We start from the raw sequence: 21,809 nt of genomic DNA, 5'->3' as shown, positions 1-21,809 counted from the left end.
TAATTTTGAATGTAATTCCAAAGTATGAACGGACTTACACTTCAGACCTAAGGAAAATGGAGCAGTTGAAAGTGAAAGGGAGGGGGATAATGCCCTTGGAAGAGAAGCAGAGTTACTCACTTGCCAGGAGTCGTAAAATCAGCTCTAAGGTGATGAATTCAGTCTTGCATCTGTGAGGGGTTTTCAGCACATATTGCAAAGACTCCTAGGGCTTCTTAGACCAAGCTCCAGCCACTGCTCAGCATACCTCCTGGGATTACATATAAGATTGGGTTGGAGATGAGATCCCTGGCTAAAAAAGAAGTTTGAAACCCACTGGATTACTAGTTTCTAAGATTCCCTCCAACTGTAAGATTCTGTGATTAGTGCTGAAGAATTAGGGGCAACAAGGTCATGGCCTCTCTCCAAGGAACTCTGAGAGAATTATTAGTGGGACATCATGGAAACTGGAGAGATGTAAGGAAAGAAGGAGAAAGACAGAAGCATTTAAGCAATCCCAAACAGGAGCAAATGATGCCCATCTCTTCCTTGGAAGTCACATCAGAAAAAGCCAATGGGCTTTTCTAGACCTCAGCCATGTACAGAAAACTTGGTAGGCACCATCCCCTGTGAAAACTACTCCCAAACCAGATGTGGTGGCAGACACCTGGAATTCCAGCACTCAGGAGGCTGAAGCAGGAGGATTGCTATGAAATTGAGGCCAGCTTGGTCTACATAGTGAGTTTAAGGCCAGCCTGAACTACATTGTGAGACCCTGTCTCAAAAAACAAAAACAACAACAACAACAAAACCCAAAAAAACAACAAAAAAAATCCTAATCCCAACAGAATCACTGCCATTGGTGGGAGTGGTTTCCCATCCTTCAGGATACTAAGAGCCACAGATAAAATCAATGACTGTAGCATTTCTTAGAGCAGGAGTTGAGGTAGTCAAGGTGAGAAGTGAGCTCCTTTAAGATTTGGACAAAAGGGACTAAGGTTCTGGAGTGAAAGGCTGAGGCTGTGTAGGGTAAATGCTGAGGTGTGTGGAATAGGGTCTGAGGCCCTGGGGAAGAAGAGCTGAACTCAGAAATTCAGGTGAGTTGTAGGAATGCATAATGTGAGGAGCCCAGCATCACAAAACAGAACAAAAGCATTCACCACATGCCAGGCGTGGTAACACATGCCTGTAATCACAGCACCTGGGGAGGCTGAGACAGGAGGATGGCTTCATGTCTGAGGGCTACATAGTGAGTTCAAGGCCAATCTGTACTACATATGGAGACCTTGTCTCAAAAAACAAAGGAAGGGCCTGGGATTTAGCTCAGTGTTGCCACCCCCTGCCTCGCAAGCACAAGGTCCCAAGTTTGATCCCCAGTACCAACAAAACAAAACAAAAACAAAGGAAGAAAGAAAGAAAGAAAATCACCACATGAAGTGGGGCATTGACAAAGAAATTCCTTTTCACTTTTGAGCAAAGAGGACTGGTTCCATCCTTCCCACCCCCAAGTCCAAGTGGTTGCTCCCTCTGGCTCTCACCCACTCCGCCACCCTCCTGGAGACTAGGTGCTCCGTGAAGGCGGGAGACATCTGATCTGTCCCTACCTAACCTCAACACCTACGCCAAAGTGTGGCCTAGAGTAGGCGCTCCGTAAATATTTTCAGAATGAATAAACTATTGGGGGGACAGGGATGAGACGTTCAGAGTGAAGAGGTGGAGCTCCGTGGAGAGAGGACAGAGCTGTCAGAACTGTCATCTGAGACAAAGCGAAGGTGCCCAAGCCGCGGCCTGGGTGCCTGCGCTCTCAGGCCGGGTGGCGGGAAGCAGGCGAGTGCGGCCCCCTGGCGGGCAGACTGAGGTGTGCAGGGAGGCTTGTCGTGGGGAGGCCGGGACTGGGAGCGGGCCAAGAATGCCAAAGGGAGGTGCGGTGAAGACGACAAAACCACCAGAGCAGCTGGTGTTTAGGGAGAACTTGCTATCTACTCGGCAGCACGGTAAGCTCGCTACACAAGCGATTTACCTTGTAGCCCGGACTGGCTCTGAAGCAGTAATCCTTCTGCCTCAGTCTCTGGAGGGCTGGGATTCTTTTTCTCTTTCCTTTCCTGTCCTGTCCTTTCCTTTCTTTGGCAGGAAACTGTAGAAAGGTGCGTAAGGGCTTGCCTAAGGACAAATAGTAGGCAGCACAACTGGGTTAATATGTTGAAGGGAAGAGAACAGAAGGAGATATTCGGAACGCTTCAGATTGCTCATACCACACATGGGATGATGGGATCTAGAGTGAAATATTACGCAGCTTTCTTTTATTTTCTTTCTTTTTTGCAGTGCTGAGACTCAAACTCAGATCTTGCACATGCTAGGCAAGCACTATACCGCTGAGCTCCACCCCAGCCCCCCAGGCTGGATTTGGCCCCCAGTGAAGGCACTGCACCTAGGGTCATATTCATGTCTGCATTCATTTGATTAGATAGTTCCTCTTTTCCAGTCACTTTGGAAATAGAAGAGACCAATTCAGCAAAATTCCTGTCTTCAGTGGGCATGGTGGCAAAAGCCTGTAATCCTGGTTACTTACGAGGCCGAGGCAGGAGGATCTCAAGTTTGAGGCCAGCCTAGCAAGACCATGTCTCAAACGTTTTTTTTAAAAAAAGTTACTTTAAAGCACAAGGACCCGAGTTCAATCCCCAGTACCAAAAAAAAAAAAAAAAAAAGTGACTTTTAGGGAAGACCTACATGATGATAAGGAGGTAGATGATCGAAGATCTAAACAACATTACTAGTAGAAGGAGCAGCAGCAAAGGTCTGAGATAAAAATGGTTGCCTTGGATCGGAAGGGTGGAAAGAAGCTGGTATGACTTGAGGGACCAGGTGGGTAAGTGGTAGGAGAATAGGCTTTAGAGGACCTCATAAACCCCAGTCACTGTCACGGTACAACTACTGCCCTGTTCTTTTTTTTTTTTTTTTTTAATGGAACTGGGAATTAAAGCCTAGACCTTCTCACTGAGCTATACCCAGCCCTTTTGTATTTTTTAAATTTTGAGACAGGGTCTCATTAAGTCAAGCAGTTGCCCAGGCTAGGCTCAAACTTTCGATCTTCCTGCCTCAGCCTCCTAGAATGCTGGGACTATTGGCATTCACCAGCACTCCCAGTTTCCCCTGTTCTTTCTGTGGCTCCAAACTCTATAGCTCCCGGGGATCCAAGGACAAGCTACCTCCTTGCTCCCAAATCCAGGAGACCTGAAACCCCAGAGCAATGCGAGAAGATTCCATCATCAGGGACAGACAGAAATCTAGGCCTGGAGCCAGAAAGGGCACTGTTCCTTGGCCACTGCAAAGGCGGGTGGTGGAGACGGGGATAAGAGGACTCTCAGTGCTCCAGAGCCCTGGCGGCGGTGTGCTGAGGGTCTGCAGAAACAGCCAGTGTCTGCTCCATCCATACAGGGCATTTCCCTGCCCTGGCCAAACAGCTGAAGGATGGAAAGCTGTGCCTGAGATGGCCCTGGCTTAGAGGAGATTTATTCATGGGCCGAGAAGACAGCAATCCAGGAGGAAGATTGGCACCACAGGCACCTCTGGATCTGATCACCAGTGGCTGCCTGGAGCTCTGCCCTCCTGCGCAGATGTCACTTTCCCAAGTAGCTTGCCCTACTTCTTGGCCCCTCACATCTCTGCAGTGACAGCCCTCAAAGTGTCACCCTCCACTTTTTGTTTTAGGGCTTCCTCCCATTCCACCTTTCTTCAAAGCTCCTGTCCCAAGTGTAATTTTGCATATGTTTGTGTGGCTCTGGGCCTCATAAAATCAGGATCTGTGTCCATTTATGTTCACACTAGTATCCCCAGTGTCTGCATCTCAGTTTTCTCATCTTCGAAAGAGAGATAAAAGCCGGGCGTGGTGGCACACATTTGTAATTCCAGCATTTGGGAGACTGAAGCAGGACGCTCTTCAAAAGTTTGAGGCTAGCCTGGGCTACATAATTCAAGACCTGACTGAACTACATAGTGAGATTCTGCTCAAAAAGCGGGGGGGGGGGGTAGAAGTAGTATTTACCTAATAAAAACTTTTATTAATATTTTATTTTCACTGATAAAAATTGTATACATTTGTCATATTTAACATGATATTTTTGTTTGTTTTTGGCAGTACTGGCGACTGAACCTAGGGCCTTCATACTGAGAGCTACATTCCCAGACCTTTTTATTATTTATTTATTTATTTATTTATTGGTACGGGGGATCAAATTCAGGACCTTGCCTTTCGAGGCAGGTGCTGGAACCACTGAGCTAAATCCCGGCCGTTTGTTTGTTTTTTGAGTCAGGGTATTTCCATGTAGTCCAGGCTGGCCTCAAAGTCACTATGTTGCCCAGTCTGGCCTCCAGCTAGTGGTGATCCTCCTGCCTCAGCCTCCTGAGTGCTGGGATTACAGGCATGTGCCACCATGCCAGGTTGACTTTTTATTTTGAGACAGGCTTCTGCTAAGTCACTGAGTTGTTCAAGCGGGGCCCAAACTTCTGATCCTCCTGCCTCAGCCTCCCAGAGTGATGGGATTACAAGTGTGTGCCACACTGTGCAGCTTGTTTTGAAATATGTATACATTTTAGAATGGCTAAATTGTGCTAATTAACAGATGTATTACCTTACATACATTTTTATGATGATAATACTTAAAACCTACTCTTATTGGGCTGGGGACTTAGCTCAGTAGTGCCACCACCTGCCTTGCAAGCCCAAGGTCCTGAGTACGATCCCTGGTACCCCCCCCCAAAAAATCTACTCATCAATTTTCCAAAACACACTATGTTGTTATTAACTCTAGTCATATTATTGTACAATGCGTCTCTTTAATTTATCCCTCCTATCTAATTGTAGGGTTTTATGAACAGTAAATTATTGGTACCTGTGAAGGGTAAACTAGTCCCTGGAATACAAAGGCTCAATAAATATTAACTATCTGCCAATGACCTGGGTTCAGAATCTCAGAATTAACTCTGACTCATCCCTTATCTCTCTCCAGGGCTAGAACTAGGTTTGAATCTTGGCACTGCCACTTAGAAACTGTGTGACGGTGGGCAAGTTACTAAGGAGCTTCATCTTCCTTATCTTAAGATATAGATGCTATAACTTTCCTATGGTTTTTTTTTTTTTTTTTTTTGGTACCGGGCATTGAACTCAGGACTTCCCACTTGCAAGGCAGGCAGCGGAACTACTGAGCTAAATCTCCAGCCCTACTATGGGTTGTTATAATACAGTCTGGGCATGGTGGCACACGCCTGTAATCCCAGCACTCAGGAGGCTGAGGCAGGAGGATCATTGTGAGTTCAAGGTCAGCCTGAGCTACACAGTGAGACTCTGTCTCAGAAAACAAAACAAACAGCAACAAAACAATGAAAGTTTAAAAAAGATCATATTTCTGGGTTAATAATACTCTTATAGTGGAATTAGGGTGCATTTTTTTCTTCCTTAAAAGTGCTTTATGGGGGGGGCTCATCCCAGGAAGGACAATGATTAACTTGTCCACTAGAGGCCGCCGTAGGCTGGGTTTTACAGCTAGCCGGGCTTTTGGATAAAGAGACTGACCTCGCGCCTGAAGTCCTTGCTAACACAAGTCCGTTCTAGAACTCCTGGGCCCTGAGACAGTCTACCAGTGCCTCCAGCTCCAGTTTCTCCCAATAGATAACAGAGTCTCGAATCTAGAATGAGCTCCAGAGTAAGAATTGCTGATGGCAGAAAGATAGGAGTGGAGTGGCAAGTTCCAGCTGCCCCTCAGTCAGACCAATGCACAAATGTGTATCAGTGCCTAGTGTGTACGTGCTGCTTGCTAGACTCCGAGACTCTGTTCCTGCCCTCCCAGCGCTTAGGATCTAATGTGGTGTGCAGACAAAGCTGTAATTATTGGAGAGTGATAAGCTGTGACATGATTTCTGTTCAAGGCTGGGTCTCCCTGGGTCTCTGTTCACTGTGGCTTAACAGTCCGTTTGAGGGAAATGAAAACAAAGGCCAGAAGCAAAATATTTGTGCCCACATTTGTAGTCAGTGCAGAGCCTCCTCCTCTTTGGAGGTGGAAGGATTTCCTGTTTTCTCTTGGCGTGTCTGAGGCATCTGGGGTCATGGTGGGCACTGGGAGCTAGGAAACAACAGTGCAACTTTTCTTTCTTCCTTTTTGGCTTTTTGAGACAGGGTCTCGCTAGATAGTTCAGGCTGGCCTTGCACTTACTATGAGGCCCAGGCTGGTCTCAAACTCCCAACGATCCTCCTGCCCCAGGCTCCCTAGTGCTGGGATCACAGATGCGCATCACTATGCCCAGCTTCAATGCAGTTTTTCTGCTATCCCTGATCCAAGTGGTCTGGGAGCTTTGCTTGGGAATGGAAGTAGAGTCTCCATATTTGGGGATATGAACCAGCCTGCTTGCCTCATCACCGATTTCTCTGTGCTTGTTGTTTGCTTTACTCCTTTTCCTCAGATTATCTGTAATATGTTTATCAAATGCATAAATGTTCTGGGCATTCTCTTTCCCCCAGAAACATGAGGTCAAGGAACTTCAAACAGAGTGGGGAGATAAGATAGAGAGATAGAGTCATACTACCACGCAATGCAGCAATTTACCAACTGCAAGTTGGTTGCTGCAGTCATTGCTAGGGGTAGATCCCTGGGGGCTGGGGAGTGGAAACCAACCTTCCTGCCTCCCTTCCTCCCTCACCTACCTTCCTTCCTTCCTTCCTTCCTTCCTCCCTCCCTCCCTCTCTCCCTCCTTCCTTCCTCCTTAGCAGGGTCTGCAGGCCTTCCGGGATGATCATTCTACCTCCTCAGGAGTGGTTTCTCTACAAGAGCTATCCTCAGAGGAGACAGAGAAGGCTCCAACTCCCCTGCCAGCTGCTCATCTCTGTGTGCCTGGACAGGGTACTTGAGGCCTATGAGCTCAACATTCCTGAGAAGCAGCTCCTGAGTCAGAAGAGCCCCAGAAACAGCTGAGGTCGCTTCAGCCTGGCGTCTTGGCTCTCTTTTCCCCTTTTCTGTCCAAAAGCAACTCCCTCCCTAGCTATTTGGATGTGACCAGAAACCCAAGCAGAGGTTGGAGTTTGGCTCAGCCGAGGTCTATAAAATGGATTTGGTTCCTGCATGGCTACTTGGGCTGCAGCCCTCCGGTAAAGGCCTGTGTGTCCCAGATGCCGCCTAGACCAGGAAGTCCTCAGGGCAAGGGAAGCTCACCCTGTGCCTGCATGTCACAGCCCCCAGTGCAGCCATTGTGGGGCTGCCTCTGGGAAGGGGGTTATTATTAGGACTTAGCTCGAGTTAAAACAGTAGCATTCCCTGGGCAATCGGCCAGCATCTCTTCACTGCCTGGGCGTGGGGCCTGGGACATGCCAGGGCAATGGCAGAGAGCTGACTCAGGGGCCGGCATGAGGGGGACAGAAAACCCCTTCCCACCCGGCAGCCAAGAGAGGAGATGAAGCTGTCCAGAGGCCTGTTGTGATGGCTTCGTCCTGCCAGACCACCAACAGCTCTGTTCATGGGCCTTTCTCCCAACCATGGATTCACGAAGCCCCATATTTCCTGGAGTCACCAGTGGAAGGCCAGAGTTCCCCCTCATTCCTTGAGCTCCCTTCAACCTGCAAGAACATCTAGCTGAGCCAGGCGTGGTGGCATGCCTGTAATTTCAGCCTGAGGGAGGCTGAGGCAGGAGCATGGTCACGAGTTCGAGGTTTCTCCAGTGCAGTTCTAGTTTCCCTGATTACTGATGCAGGCCCTGCCTTGGCCACTGTCTTAAGACTGTGACTTTGGGCAAATCGCTCACTTTTGTGAGACTTAGATTCTCTGTATTTCAGTGGATGAATAATATCTGCCTGCCTCATAGGGCTGCAGCAGGGATCAAGTGAGATCATGTCTATGAAGATGACTTGGACACTCATGGAGCACACTTATAATAAGGTATCATTATTGTCATGATTATTCCCAAGACAGGGATTCTAGTCTCTGGTCCCCAAATCTCAAAGTCCTTCTCCTCTCCATCTTTTTTGCCTGGTGATTGCTCTGAAGCTAGTGCTGAAATTCTAACCCAGAACCATTCACCCAGGCTCTTCTGCCTGCTGCTGCGTTGCCCGCTCAGGGAAGCAACCCCCATGCCCCTGCTCTGCTAAGCCGGCTCTTTCCCTCCTAATCAGACTCCTCTAGTCCAGTTTGCCTGCAGTGATGACAAAGGAACTGAAAATAGCCCAGGCTCTGCAAACACTGCTGGAGCCTGGGCCTGGGCAGAGCACGCACCCTGTCACCCTCAGGCCTGTCTGGGCACCCCAGCTAGGTGCAGCCCTCCACCTCCCAGGGTCTGGCCTGTCTCCCCGTGCAGCACCAGGATAACAGTGCCTCCTGTCAGCACTTTGGGTGGCAAAATTGGGTGACTATCTAGAAAGCTAGCTAGAGGTGTGGGGAGGGGGGATTACGGCTCCCCCACTGGCTCTGCACCCCTGCAGGCTTGAATCCTCTCCTTATGCCAAGAGGCCAGGTGAGCTGGGCTAAGACTCTGAGGAGGGCAGTGGCCTGGGCACCAGGAGACTGATTCTGAAGACTCTGCAGCCAGCAGGCCCTGGCTTGTCACTCTGCAGAACCAGTTTGGCATGCAGCTGGCTCAGCTCTGAAACGTCCAGAGGGGCCCTCCTATGACTTACCAAGGTGGGAGTGGTGGCAGCTGAGGCCAGATTGACAGGAGGAAGCTTGCAGCAGGGAGCTACAGGTAGGAACGGAAATTCTAGCAGCTACAGCCTTCATTGCTGAGCCCTTCTCTAATTGTCTTTATTTTAAGCAGTTCTTTCCAGGTTGCATGAATCTCCACCCTTAGAACTTTCCTCCTCTTCCTCGTCATTGCCCTCTTCTCCTCCTCCTCCTCCTCCTCCTCCTCCTTCTTCTTTGAAACATGGTCTTACTCTATAGTTCAGACTGGCCTTGAACTCATAGCAGTCTCCTGCCCCAGTCTCCTGAGTGCTGGGATTACAGGCATGGACCACCTCTCAAACCTTAGTTGCCCCTTTAGACAAGGCAAGAGGTCTCCAGTTTACCATAGTCTCTACTTCTCCTTATTTTCTCACATTCAGCCTGCTTTCTTCTTTATAGTGCCTTCTTAGCTTCTCAGGTGCTTCCATTTGTGGGCCCTGGTTCACATCTAAGCTACTCACAATAGCCATAAGTCCCATGGTCTCTGTCTCTAATAGTTTGTTTTCCATTCTTCTCTGTATCTCACAGGATAACTTGCCAAGTGATTCCAAAATACATTGACTGATTATTTCTGCTTCTCTAGCACTGTACTGTGAATTATTTAATTCCAAGAGTCTCAGACTACCTTATCTTTATGATGTTAAATATACACATGCCATCACTGAAGACAGATTTTGACATCTACTACCCCAGAATCACACCCAAAGCACAAAAGGAAATAGATATTATTTCTTGGCTTTGGCTTCTAAATGCTTAGGTCCTGGTAATAGAAGGGATTTTCAAAAATAATTTCTTAATCTAATTTTAGAATTTACCACCACTTCCACAAATATACACAAATGAAGACTGGGCTAGGCATGGTGGCACATGCCTGTAATCCCAGCACTCAGGAGGCTGAGGCAGGAGGATTCCTGTGAATTCAAGGCCAGCCTGAAGTATATAATGAGACCCCGCCTCAAAAAACCAACCAAACAAACAAAAAATGGAATTTACTCTGTTCTCTGTCTCTCCCTCCAGATCAAAGTTCCATGAAAACAGGCAACACACTGCTCTCCAACGCTAGCAAAGTGCTGGCCTTATAGTAAATGCTGAATGAATCCTTGTCAGCTGGGTAGATGGAAGGATGCCTGGCTCTGTGAGGACAAGCACATGCAGGATGTTCTCAGAGATAGGCTGCTTCTCATTCTGCCTTAACCACCCACTGGAGTAGTGGAAGGAGGAGAGATAAGGCAGTTGAGTGGCTCCAATCCCTCTGTCTTTCTAGGGGCTTGTTCCTTTCCAGGTCTGGAATTTGTAAAATCCCACATTCTACTTTCCCTCAAACCAAGATCACTGGATTTAGAGCCTTAACTGAGGCAGCACAGCTGTCTCTGAGTCACCACACTCAGGCAGTGCACACACTGGTTTGAATTCCTTCCCCAAACCAAAGCCCCACCGAATCCCTGCCATTACCTTGCTCTCGCTCTCGACACTCTCCCTGCCCTCACCCAAAACGTGGGCTCCAGTGCCAATCCTCATGGTGCTCACAGTTGCTTTTATAGTCCTGGTGCCAAGCCCAGCTTTGGCTTCCATATTGACCTAACATTGGCTCAGGTACATCAGTGCTTTTGATGCTGGGTGCATTATCCTAATCTGCTTCTTTCCTTTCCCTTCCCTCCCCTTTCTCCTTCCTTCCTTCCTTTTTTGCCTAGTTATAAAGCTTTGGCATGAATTATTTCATTTGACATTTACAACTCTATGCGGTCATTACCATTTTATTTTTATTTTATTTATTTATGTTTTTGGAGGCAGGGTCTCAATATGTAGTTCAGGCTGGCTTTGTACTTACTATGTAGTCCAGGCTGGCCTTGAACTCCCAACGATACTCCTGCTTCAGCCTCCCAAGCGCTGGGATTACAGGAGTGCACCACCACACCCGGGGAGTCATTACCATTTTAGAAAGGAGAAAACTGTGATGCAGGGTGAAAAATGTGCAACTTCACACAGCTGGTAAATGGAGGACCCAGATCTGACTCAGGTCTTCCGCCTTACCTAGTTCTGCAAGAGTTTGGTTGCTCCAGCTCCTCAGATGGGGTCTGCTGTCCTGGGGCAGTGACCTTACACAACAGAGACGTCAGGTGCTAATCGGTAGAGGTGATATAGGCTGAGCAGCCTTAATTCAAAAATCTAAATACATGGGGCTGGGGATTTAGCTCAGTGGTTCCGGCGCTTGCTGTGCAAGTGCAAGGACCTGAGTTTGATCCCCGGTACCAAAAAAAATTCTCAGGATAAAAATCTAAATACAAAATGTTGCAAAATCCAGAGCTTTTTGAATACCAAAGTCCCATGCCTGACTTGTGTGAGGGGTTGTGTTCAAAATGCAGGCACACTAAAAATGCTGCATAGACTTCACGCCAGCAATGTATATAAGGTGTACGTGAAACATAGATGAATTTTGTGTTTGTTGGTTTGTTTGTTTATTTTGAATTTTGTGTTTAGACTTGGGTCTCATCTCTAAGATATCTCGTTATGTCTATGCAAACATTCCCAAATGGGAAAAGATCCAAAGTCCAAAACATTTCTGACCCCAAGCATTTCAGATAAAGGATACTCAGTTTGTAATAATAACCTTAACTTGGCTGAGGTGTAGCCCCAAGGTAGAGGGTTGCCTAGCTTCACAATGCCCTGGGTTTGATTCCCAGCACTACAAATAAAATAATCTTAACCTCCTGGGTCTCTGTCTCTGTCTCTCTCTCCAGGGTCTTCTGATATAGTCCAGGCTGGTACTGAACTTACTATGTAGCCCAGGCTGGCCTCCAACTTGCAATCCTCCTGCCTCAGCCTCCTTAGAGCCAGAGTTACAGATGTACACCACCACACCCAGCTTTACTGGGCAATTTCTTTGTGACAAGCAGAATACTAAGAAATTCTTCATATATTATCTATCTAACCCCCTACAGCACCACTGAAGAGTTCTGGAGCTCCACTTTACAGATGAGAAAAACCATGGCTTGTAGAGGTTAAATAACTTGCCCAAGGTCTCCAGCTAGCAAGAGTTGACTCAGAATTTGAACCCAAAGCTCAACATGGTGGTGCACATCTGTAATCCAGCTATTTGGGAGGTTGAGGAAGGAGAACCACAAGATCGAGGCTAGCCTGTGCAACTTAGCAAGATTAAAATAAAATAAAGTAAAACAACAAGAAAGATAGGCTAGGATGTAGTGGCAGAGCAACCCTAGGTTTGATTCTCAGTACTGCAAGGAAAAAAGAAAAGAATTTGAACCCAAGCCTCTCTAATGTGAACTATAATTCACTTCAAACCTAAAGGAATGAGATGGGCAAAGGAAGAAGTCAGGAGCCTGGTGGGTGTTCTTCCAACCATCTACTACCATGCCTTTGCAGCCACAGGGCCAAATGCTAGGGTAAGGTGTTTGATCGCCAAAACTGGGTCAGAAATGAGTCAAGCCGTGGTAGGACTGACTCACCGCGGTGTCTGCGAGGAAGCTGGCAGGAAGCTTCAGGGGCCGCTGTAGGCTGATCACTGCGGCGCAGTTGGAGGCCCAGGAAGCTACCGAGAACATCCTTCTCGGTTCCACTCAGAAACTCGCATGCCTGCTGTGGAAAAGACCCATGCTTAGGATTGATTTTTTTTTTTTTTTCCTGGTACCAGGGATTGAGCTCAGGACCTTGCCGCTTTTGAGGCAGGCGCGGTGCCGCTGAGCTAAATCCCCGGGCCAGGATTGATTTTTAAAGCTATTTATTAATAGATAAAGAGAAAAGGACTTACAATGCTTCAGAGTAGGTACTAATTCCCTAGTGAGCATGAAGAAAGAGGGTGGCCAAGCCCAAGTGGTTGGGACTTTCCCGGTGGGAAGTCTTTTTTTTCTTCTTTTTTAAAATTTTGATTTGTTGTTTGTTTGTTTGTTTGAGGCAATATTTGGCTATGTAGTTAAGGCTGGCTTTGAACTCACTACGTAGTCCAGGCTGGTCTCAAATTTGTGGCAATCCTCCTGCCTCAGCCTCCCGAGTGCTGGAATTAGGAACGTGTGTCCTTACACTGGGCCCATTCTACTTTCTGATTCTAATAATTTGCCTATTCAAGATATCTTGTGTGACTGGAATCATACAATATGTAGCATTTTGTGTCTGGCTTATTTCCCTTGGTACAATGTTTTCAAAAGTCATTCACATTGTAGCATGCATCACAATTTCTTTTCTTCTAAAGACTGAATAATATTCTATGCATTTATGATTCATTTTTTTAGCCATTCATTAAACTGGTGGACATGTGGTTGCTTCCACTTTTTTGCTATTGGGAGTAATGTTGTTATGAACATGGTCTGTGTTAAGTCCTTGCTTTCTGTTTCTTGGATACACACCTAGAAGTAGAATTGCCTCATCATAGAGTAATTTTGTGCTTAACTTTTTTTTCCTCCAGTACTGGAGATTGAATCCAGGGCCTTCACACTGAGTAACATCCCCAGCCCTTTAAAACATATTTTAAAAGTTTTGAGACAGGGTCTCACAAAGTCACTAAGTTGCCCAGGCTGGGCTCGAACTTGTGAACCTCCTGCTTCAGTCTCCCAGCACGCTGAGATTATAGGTAAGCAGCACCACACCGGGCTATTTTCCACTTTTTGTCATGGCTGTGAGATAGTACAGGAGGTCCCTGTGGAGCATCGTGTACCTCAAATCTGAGTGTTCCAGACTCCTGGGATCTGTCCTCCTCCCAAGGGTCCCACTGGCTCTCCCAGCCCTGAGAAACTGACATTTCCTTTGGCAGTGGAACCACATGGCCCACGAGCAGGTGACATGCTTTTCTCCCTCACCCTTTGTTCTCTCACCTGGGCTCTGAAGAGCCACTCGTCTTACATAGAGCTGGTCCAAGAAACAGCACAGAGGCTGGAAAGAATACAAACTCAATTTCTTTAGGCTCACAATGTTCTGATCGTCTTTTTCCGTGTGGTCTTCCAGACCAGAGGCGACTGACGCCATGAGGACTAACTTTGGCTCTGACCCGCCACTGACCTCAGAGCTAGAATGGTATCCAGAGCCCGGGGCAAAATTGTTTCTTGGTGCCATCAGAACCTAGGGGAATATTTGCAGTGCTTCAGCTCCAGCCCTTAACTAACTGAATCAGAGGCCCCCCAGCCCCTGCCTTTCCCAAGGGTCATTGCCGGTGGTATAGGTCTTTGAGACAGATGTTGGGTGTGGTGATTCACCTCCTGTGTGATCCTCATGACTCCTTGAGGGGAACTCGGAGACCTGGAATTTTGGTCAAAATTCCCTATTCATATTCCCAGAACCCAGGCTCTCTGGGCAACATTTGTTTACATTGTTTAAAACTTACATCCTTTCTGTGGACTTCTGATGTCCTCCATGTCCACTCCAAACCTGGCCTCCATGGGGTGCCGTCTCCCCGGGGTTTGCTTCAGCCCAGGTCACATCTGCCTCTTGGCTTAAAGGCACCTGGTGTTGCTCAGTGCAGGGCCTAGCACGTAATGGCCTCGAGTTCTATCCCCAGCACTGGGGAAAAAACACCCAAAGTAAATTTCTCTTTCTTTCAGCCACTTCTGTCTTCTGCAAAAGCAGGTGGAAAAAATACCCTTCTGCATTGCACAAAAAGGAAAATGGAGTCCAGGAGGGAAGTGACTCAGACAGGTTCACCAATGAAGTAAGCTTCATTCTCTGACTCTAGAACCAGTCTTCTCAGAGGTGGTCACCACCATTCTCAAGAGGAAGCTTCTGGCCAGGCTTGGTGGTGGACACCTGTAATCCCAGGACTCAGGAGGCTGAGGCAGGAGGATTGCTGGGAGTGCAAGGCCAGCCTGAACTACATAGGGAGACCCTGTCTCAAAAACAAAAAACAAGGGCCAGGGATTTAGCTCAGTGGTTCTGCCACCTGCCTTGCAAGCACAAGATCCCGAGTTCAATCTCCAGTACCAAAAAACAAAAAAACAAAAAAACAGCCCCCCACACTAAGATAAGAATGATGACCACTATCCAAGTCTGATCTCTTCCCTTGCACTCTACTCCCTCACTGAATGCCTCCTCATTTGAATTCTCACTCCACTACCTCTCCCATACCTCTCCTCATCCTCCCATCCCGTCCAGCCCAAGCCCACACAAAATCCAAGTTACTCTCTTTGGCTTCCCATATGTCAACTGAGATTGGTGAGAATTTTGAGTTTTCAGTAAAAAACTTACACACATTCTTGCTCAAGAACCTACAGTGGTTTCCTGGGGTACAGGGCATCAAGTGCAGACATTCACCCAATTTTTAAGACCTTTTATAATCTGACCTCAGCCTAACTATTTGTACTTAGCTTTCATTTCTCTCCAATGTTAAGAGTTCCCCAGCTGGGGCAGACTTGACTTCACACTGTTTGTGTACATACACTACAGGTAAACACATGGAAAGTTTATTCTCTGCACTGTAAAATGTTATTTTCAGTCCCTGTCCTTTTTCCAGAAGTCTTGTCTAGAATTTATTTTTTGCCTGCCCTCTACCAATCCCAGCCTCCCCCATCTTTTAAAATTTGTTCAGGGCCAGGAGATCTTGAAATTTACTGTCTCAATTCTCTAAGCTTTTACTGCATTTATGGTAATGTATATTATTTATACACATAGCATAAAATTTATCATCTTAACCATTTAAAGGTATACTTTAGGAGTGTTAAATATCTTCACCCCATTGTGCAACAGATTTCCAAAATTTTTATTTTGCAAAACTAAAACTCTGTACTCATTACACAAGAACTTACCCCTTTCCAATCACCATTCTACCTTTGGTTCTGTGAATTTGACTATCTTGGATATCTCATATATGTGGAATCTGACAGTCTTCACCTTTTGGTGCGTGGCTTATTGTACTTAACATCATGTCGTCAAGGTTTATTCATGGTGCAGCATGGGACAGGATTCTTCCTTTTTGAGTCAGAGTAACAGTCTGTTGTACATGAAGACCATATTTTGTTTATGCATTTATCTGTCAATGGATGTTTGAGTTCCTTCCACTTACTGGTTATTAGGAATAGTAGGGCCAGGGATTTAGCTCAGTGGTTCTGCCGCCTACCTCGAAAGCAGAAGGTCCCACGTTCATCTCTGGTACCAAAAAAAAAAAGGAATAGTGCTGCTATGAACTTGGGTATGCAAACATCTCCTCCAAACTGTCTGCTTTCACTTTTTTGGATGTACTTACAGGAGTGGGATTGCTGGACCACTTACTTAGTTGTGAGGAACTGCTCTATAGCAGCTACACTATTTTATAATCCCTCCAATAGTGCACAAAAGTTCCAATTTCTCTGTGTCCTTAACAAAGCTTATTATTTTCTGTTTTGTTGTTACTGTTATTTTGATGTTTTATTCTTTCAAATTTTTTATTAGTACACATTTGCCAAACATGATTACATTCATTGTGGGGAGTTGGTACATGTACATAACACATTTTCATTTTTTCTTTCCCTTCCTTTTCCCCTTCCCCTCATCCCCTCCCTCCACCTTGTTTTTGCTTTTGCCTCACTATGTTGCCCAGTCTGGTCTCGAACTCCTGGGCTCAAGTAATTCTCTGCTTCAGCTCCCAAGTAGCTGAAGTTACAAGCATGTGCCACCATGCCCAGCTGTTTTTTGGTTTTTGTTTTCTAAATAGTAGCCATCCTGGTTAATGGCTGTGTGATTGTTTTCTATAAATTTAATTGTCTTCCTAAGCAGATTTCAGACTTCTTCAAAATAAGAATCTTGTTCTGTTTTTCCAAGGGCCTTCAGAAAACCTAACATGCACTTAAACCTAAGCATGATTTAAGTGCTTGAAAGTACCTTCTGGGTGAAAATACTGAAAATACATAGGTTGAGTTGAGCTCAATTCTTTTATTTTTAGAGCTTGGGGTAGAATTTCCTTTGCAAATTGAACAAGCTGACCTCTACAGAGCTTCAGAACACTACACCATGGAGCAGAGCATCTGCATGGGGCGTAATGTCACTATTGCCTGCTAAAAATGCAAATATTGTGGTCATTGCACAAGTTCCTAGGTTCATTGTCACTGAGATTAGTTCTACCTGCCTCCAAAGGCAAAACACTATTCAAGTGTAACCAGAAGTCGCTAGAAATTAAAAAAGAAAAGCAAACAAATAAAGAAGACTTGACCTTGAGAAGTTCAGAAGAGACCAGCACAGGAAAAGGAAGGAAATAGCACAGATAGAAAGGTATTAATAGGAGCCTAGGGCTGTCACTCAGTGGTACAGTGTTTGCCTAGCATGTGCAAAGGCCCTGGGTTTGATTCTCAGCATTCTACACAGGCTTAGGAAGTGGTAACAAGTCCAGGTATTCTCAACTCTGCTTTGTTCTAAACTTTACTTCATTTCTCCTGATTCTCCTAAGGTCTTGGGAAGCCAATTTCGCATTCACTGCTGTAACTTTGAGAGACTCTGATTCTCTTCTCTATATGGAAAAGTCCCTCCATTTAGCCATCCCTTTGGCGTTTTACAAATGAAACCATCAGTAAGAATCTAAAAGAGGGGCCGGGGATTTAGCTCAGTGGTTCCACCGCTTGCCTCACAAGTGCAAGGTCCCAAGTTCAATCCCCAGTATCAAAAAAAAGAAGAATCTAAAAGAAGCCCAGATCCACATGTACTGAGGCAATGAAGTTCATGAGAATGGATTCTTTTGAAGTCACCCAGGGGTGGTGTGGTTGGTGCAAGGTTCTCAGTTCGTTCACTTCCTTGCTTCCTCCCTGTCTGGGCAGCTGTGCTCCAAGGTCCACCTCGCAGCCTGCCTTCCCTGCCTTGCTCTCCACTGGCCTCCACCTTGAAGGGTGGGCTTGGACAAGAAGTGCACTAGGTGGAAAGTTTGTGGTTCATTGGGCATTCCCAGGTGAAAAAATAAACCAAGACTCCTTAGCTATGCACTGGCATAGTGGGAAAATATGATTTCCCCAAGACTTATTAGGTGCTAGGAATCTCCTGGGGAGGATATTAAGAATCAGATACCTGGAGCCAGACATGCGGAGCACCTCTGTGGTCCCAGCATTCTGGGAGGCTCAGGCAGAGAGGATTGCAAGTTCAAGACCAGCCTGGACAATTTAATGACTTAGTGAGACCCTATCTCAAAATAAAAATTGTTTTAAAGGTGGAGGGGGGGAATGGGGATATAGCTCAGTGCAAAGACCTCAGTTCAATCTCTGATGCTAAACAAACAAACAACCCACAAAAAATCTGTGCTTTTAAACTTTCAAGCCAGATAATTCTCATCACCATCCAATCTGGAAAAACCTAACAGTGGATATTTATTATTTTGTATACCTAAGCTTCTACTCAACAGAGCTCTGTTGTGGCTTGTGTCTAGATGTCCCTCTCAAAGTATCCTGAAGTCATAGGTTGGGCTTTCTCAAAGGTAGCTGAATCTAGAGTGTGTGATTGATTGATGGTGCAATGCTAGGATTAAGGATGCTAGGATTAAGGGTGGGTGATTACTAAATCAGTCCACTGATTGGTTTAGGACCACCCTAGTCCCGGTAGCCTGTATACAATATGAGGGACAGAAAGAGGCTTGTCTTGTCCCTTGCTTGCTTGCTTTGCTACCTTTGGCCCACCATGAACTGTTTCTCCTCTGCAATGCCTATCTACTATCCATCCTGCCTTGGAGACAGCCGATTATGGATTGAAACCTTTACACACTGTGAGCTAAATGAACCTTTCCCCCTTTAACTTTGAGGGTCAGGTATTTTGTCCCAGCAACTAGAAAAGTAACTAAGACAAGCACTTTTTCCCCTCTCAGGGAGGGTAAGAGACAATATTATCATAGTGATTATCAACACAAGCCTTTGGGGTAGGGCTGTGGCTCAGGGACAGACAGCCCTTGCTTGTTGGCATGCACAAAGCCCTGAGTTTGACCCCCTGCTCTGTAAACTACAGCAGCAAATCCACAGGCTTTGGAGTGAGAAATCTGGATTTTATCTGCCAAATACAGTACTGGCTATGTGGCCTTGGGCAGGTTATTTGACCTCTCAGAGCTTTCCCTTATCCATAATGTGGGGATGATATTGCATCTCTCTCACTAAGGATCAAACAAGCTAATGCATATGGAACTGTTAGCCTGATACCTGCTCAGCACCAGGCATGCGCAGTGCAGTGCAGAGAGGCTGTTGTTATTTCCCCACTGAGGAGCCCATCATGGAAATGTGGGTGAATAATGGCTGTAAAAAAGGAAGACTGGCTGAGGATGGTTCCAGGTGGCCACACAGATACACAAGCACATCCAGAGGACACAATGATTCTAGTCAGACACAACTGTGGCTGACTATATTAAACAAAAGGAAGAACATTTCTATCAAAGTCTGGCTTGTGCTGGCTAGGCAGGAATCAACACAGACAGGACTTGGTTAGTTGTAGCTACTCTGGGACGTCATTGTGGGTTAGAAGTAGGAAGATTCCCCACTCTAAGAACAAACTGCAATCCCCTTCCTGTTTGAGTGCCATCTTGTCTCCAAAACAGCTCTTCAAACCTGGAATCAAGCAGGTCTAGATTCAGGTCCCAGCTCTACCCTTGGCCTGCAGTGTGACTGTGGGGGAAATCGCTTAAATCCCCTGAGCCTCAATTTTTTTCTTTTCTTTTCTTTTCTTTTCTTTTCTTTTCATTTCTTTTCTTTTCTTTTCTTTTCTTTCTTTCTTTCTTTCTTTCTTTCCCTCCCTCCCTCCCTCCCTCCCTCCCTCCCTCCCTCCCTCCCTCTCTCTCTCTCTCTCTCTCTCTCTCTCTCTCGTACCTGGGATAGAAGTCGGGACCTTGTGCTTATGAGGCAGGCTGCGGAACCAGTGAGTCAGTTTTCTTCTCCATACATTCTTAGCTGAGCTTGATGGAGCAGGCCTGCAATCCCAGTTTCCTGGGAGGTTGGGACAGGGAGGATGATCAGTTTGAACCCAATCTGGGCAATTTAGCAACTTAGTAAGACCCGGCCTCAGAATAAAAAATGAAGAAGGCTGGAGATGTAGCTCAGTTCTGAGTTTTAATTCCGATTACTTGGTGGGGGGGGTAACTTCCTTAAAGATTGCTAAAAGAAAATGATTTGAAAAGAAAATGAATGTCATGCAAATAAAAGTTGGTTATTATAATTATCCATCTTTTAAATTTTTATTTATTTTTTGATTCAGGGTCTTGCTATGCTGGCCTCAAGCTCCTGGGCCCAAGTACTCCTCCTGCCTCAGCCTCTCAAGTAGTTGGGACTCCAGGTACATGCTGCTGCACCCTGCTTTAGTATCTGTCTTTAACAAGGGACAGACAAGATCCCTCTGAAGATAACAGATGCCCTTTGCCTTAGTTCCTGCCACTGACTTGGTCCCCAGAATTAACAAGGAGGATCCTGGCTCGGGTATTACTGGCCTCCTGTTCCTCTTGCTCATGCTGTGCCTAGCTATCTCTGGGGGCCCCTGCTATGGTCCTGCTCCCTCTTCCCACAGATCCATGAATTCAGTCCCACAGCATGTTCCAAAAGGACTCTATCCTCTCCCTGTGACACAACTGCCTCCAAACCTTCCCCAGACGCTGGTAAAATTGTTCTCAGCCACTGCTTGCAGGAGAGAACACCTGCTGCACTTGGGTAGGGAAGACAGAGACTGAGGGTGGGAAAGAGGATGGGTAGGAGGGGAGGAGCAGAGGACGCAGAATAGAAGGGGAGAGAGTGGAAATGTGTCATGAGGTTCCTCAAAATCTATGGGTTCTGAATCTCATTTGTGATGAATGGACTCAGATGATTCATTTCCTTTCATTAGCCTCTATTTTTCCGGGGAAGTGCTTGCCTTTGCTTTAAGAGAATAGCATTCAGCGTACCAAATCTAGCTTGAGAGAGCTGTGAGAACATGAAATTACACCTCATGTGGTCTATGAAAGTTATCTTGCTTTCCTTCTGAACAGGATTATTTATTTATTTACTTACTTACTTATTTACTACTTTTTTTTTTTTTAGTACCGGGAATCAACCTCTGGATCTTGCACTTGTGAGGCAGGTGCTGGAATCCCTGAGCTAAATCCCTGGCCCTACTTGCTTATTATTTATTTATTTATTTATTATTTTGGTACCAGGGATCGAACTCAGGTCCTTGTGCTTTCGAGGCAGGCGGTGGAACCACTGAGCTAAATCCCCAGCCCTACTTGTTTATTTTTTGAGACAGGGTCTCACTCTGTATACCAGGCTGGCCTTGAACTCATTGTATAGACCAAGCCGTCCCTAACTTGTGGTAATCTTTCTGTCTCAGCCTCCCAAGAGCTAAGATTATTGGCGAGGGGCCAGGGATTTAGCTTAGTGGTGCTGCTGGTTGCCTTGCAGGAGCAAGGTCCCTAGCTCGATCCCTTCCCCATACAAAAAAAAAGATTATAGGCGTTTGCCACTGGTTAAACAGGATTTAAAAAAAAAATTTTCAGCTCCTGTTTGACTATATTCCTCTAAATGTCACTAACTTGGCAAAGCCAGCAGTTTCTGGTTTCCTGCTCCAGCTCTTTGACCCTAGGCATGCCTCTTAGCTTCCAGGTAAGCATACATTGCCACCCAACATGGTACCCTGAGCTCTAAGTAGAAGTTCCAAGACTGGGGTCTGATTTTGGTTCCTGGTGGGGAACTCGGAAGCCAGAGGGCCTGGAGAGTCATGACCAATGCTCCTTGAAGGCAACAAGTCCCTGACTTACGTAGTAACTGAATTTGAGTTACGGATTTAAAAAAAATTGGCCAAGGCTCAAGACATTCATGCAGAGGTCTGGGCTGACTGGCCTGGGTGGGGCTAGAAATCTGGCCAGGGATGGTGAGGCGGAACTCATGAGGGAGTTTAGGGGGCCAGAGTGGAGGGACCATCGTGGCCAGGGCTTCATGGCGTTGTTAAGACACAGTCTAACCTCAGGGTCCAGCCTCTGGGCCCTTTGCTTTCCATGAGTAAGGGTGCAAGTATGTGGCTTCTCTCCACCCCTTTCCACAGGCCGCTGGGGGCCCTGCAGCCCTGGTACCTCCCCTATCACATTACAGGCCTGACTGTGGCTTTCTTCAGAAGCCATTGTCACCTTTAGCAGAAAGAAAGGGTCCTCAGACCCAAGCCCAAGGAAGCTGTGCAATCGGCGGCGCTCTCTGCCCCCTCCGAGAACTGCAGGGGTCTGTTTGTCACACACTAAGAGGACAAGAA

The 21,809-nt window shown here is 46.4% G+C and overlaps 1 long non-coding RNA gene across 4 annotated transcripts; it reads left to right on the top strand.

Moving 5' to 3' along the window:
* The first annotated feature begins 1,873 nt into the window (after positions 1–1,873).
* On the top strand, positions 1,874–21,789 carry LOC147825565 (uncharacterized). Of its 4 annotated transcripts, none has more exons than XR_015440314.1 (3): positions 1,874–1,973; positions 19,797–19,874; positions 21,609–21,789. It is a non-coding gene; the product is annotated as an uncharacterized LOC147825565 (long non-coding RNA). The 4 variants fall into 4 exon arrangements; XR_015440315.1 differs by lacking the exon at positions 1,874–1,973 and adding an exon at positions 8,575–8,697; XR_015440313.1 differs by lacking the exon at positions 1,874–1,973 and adding an exon at positions 14,220–14,328.
* Positions 21,790–21,809: the final 20 nt, after the last annotated feature.

The sequence above is a fragment of the Heterocephalus glaber genome, unplaced genomic scaffold (assembly GCF_053883595.1).
Source record: "Heterocephalus glaber isolate CG9 unplaced genomic scaffold, H.glaber_assembly_v1.0 deba00001497, whole genome shotgun sequence".
Taxonomy (NCBI): Eukaryota; Metazoa; Chordata; class Mammalia; order Rodentia; family Bathyergidae; genus Heterocephalus; species Heterocephalus glaber.
This window is presented reverse-complemented; position numbering and strand designations above follow the sequence as displayed.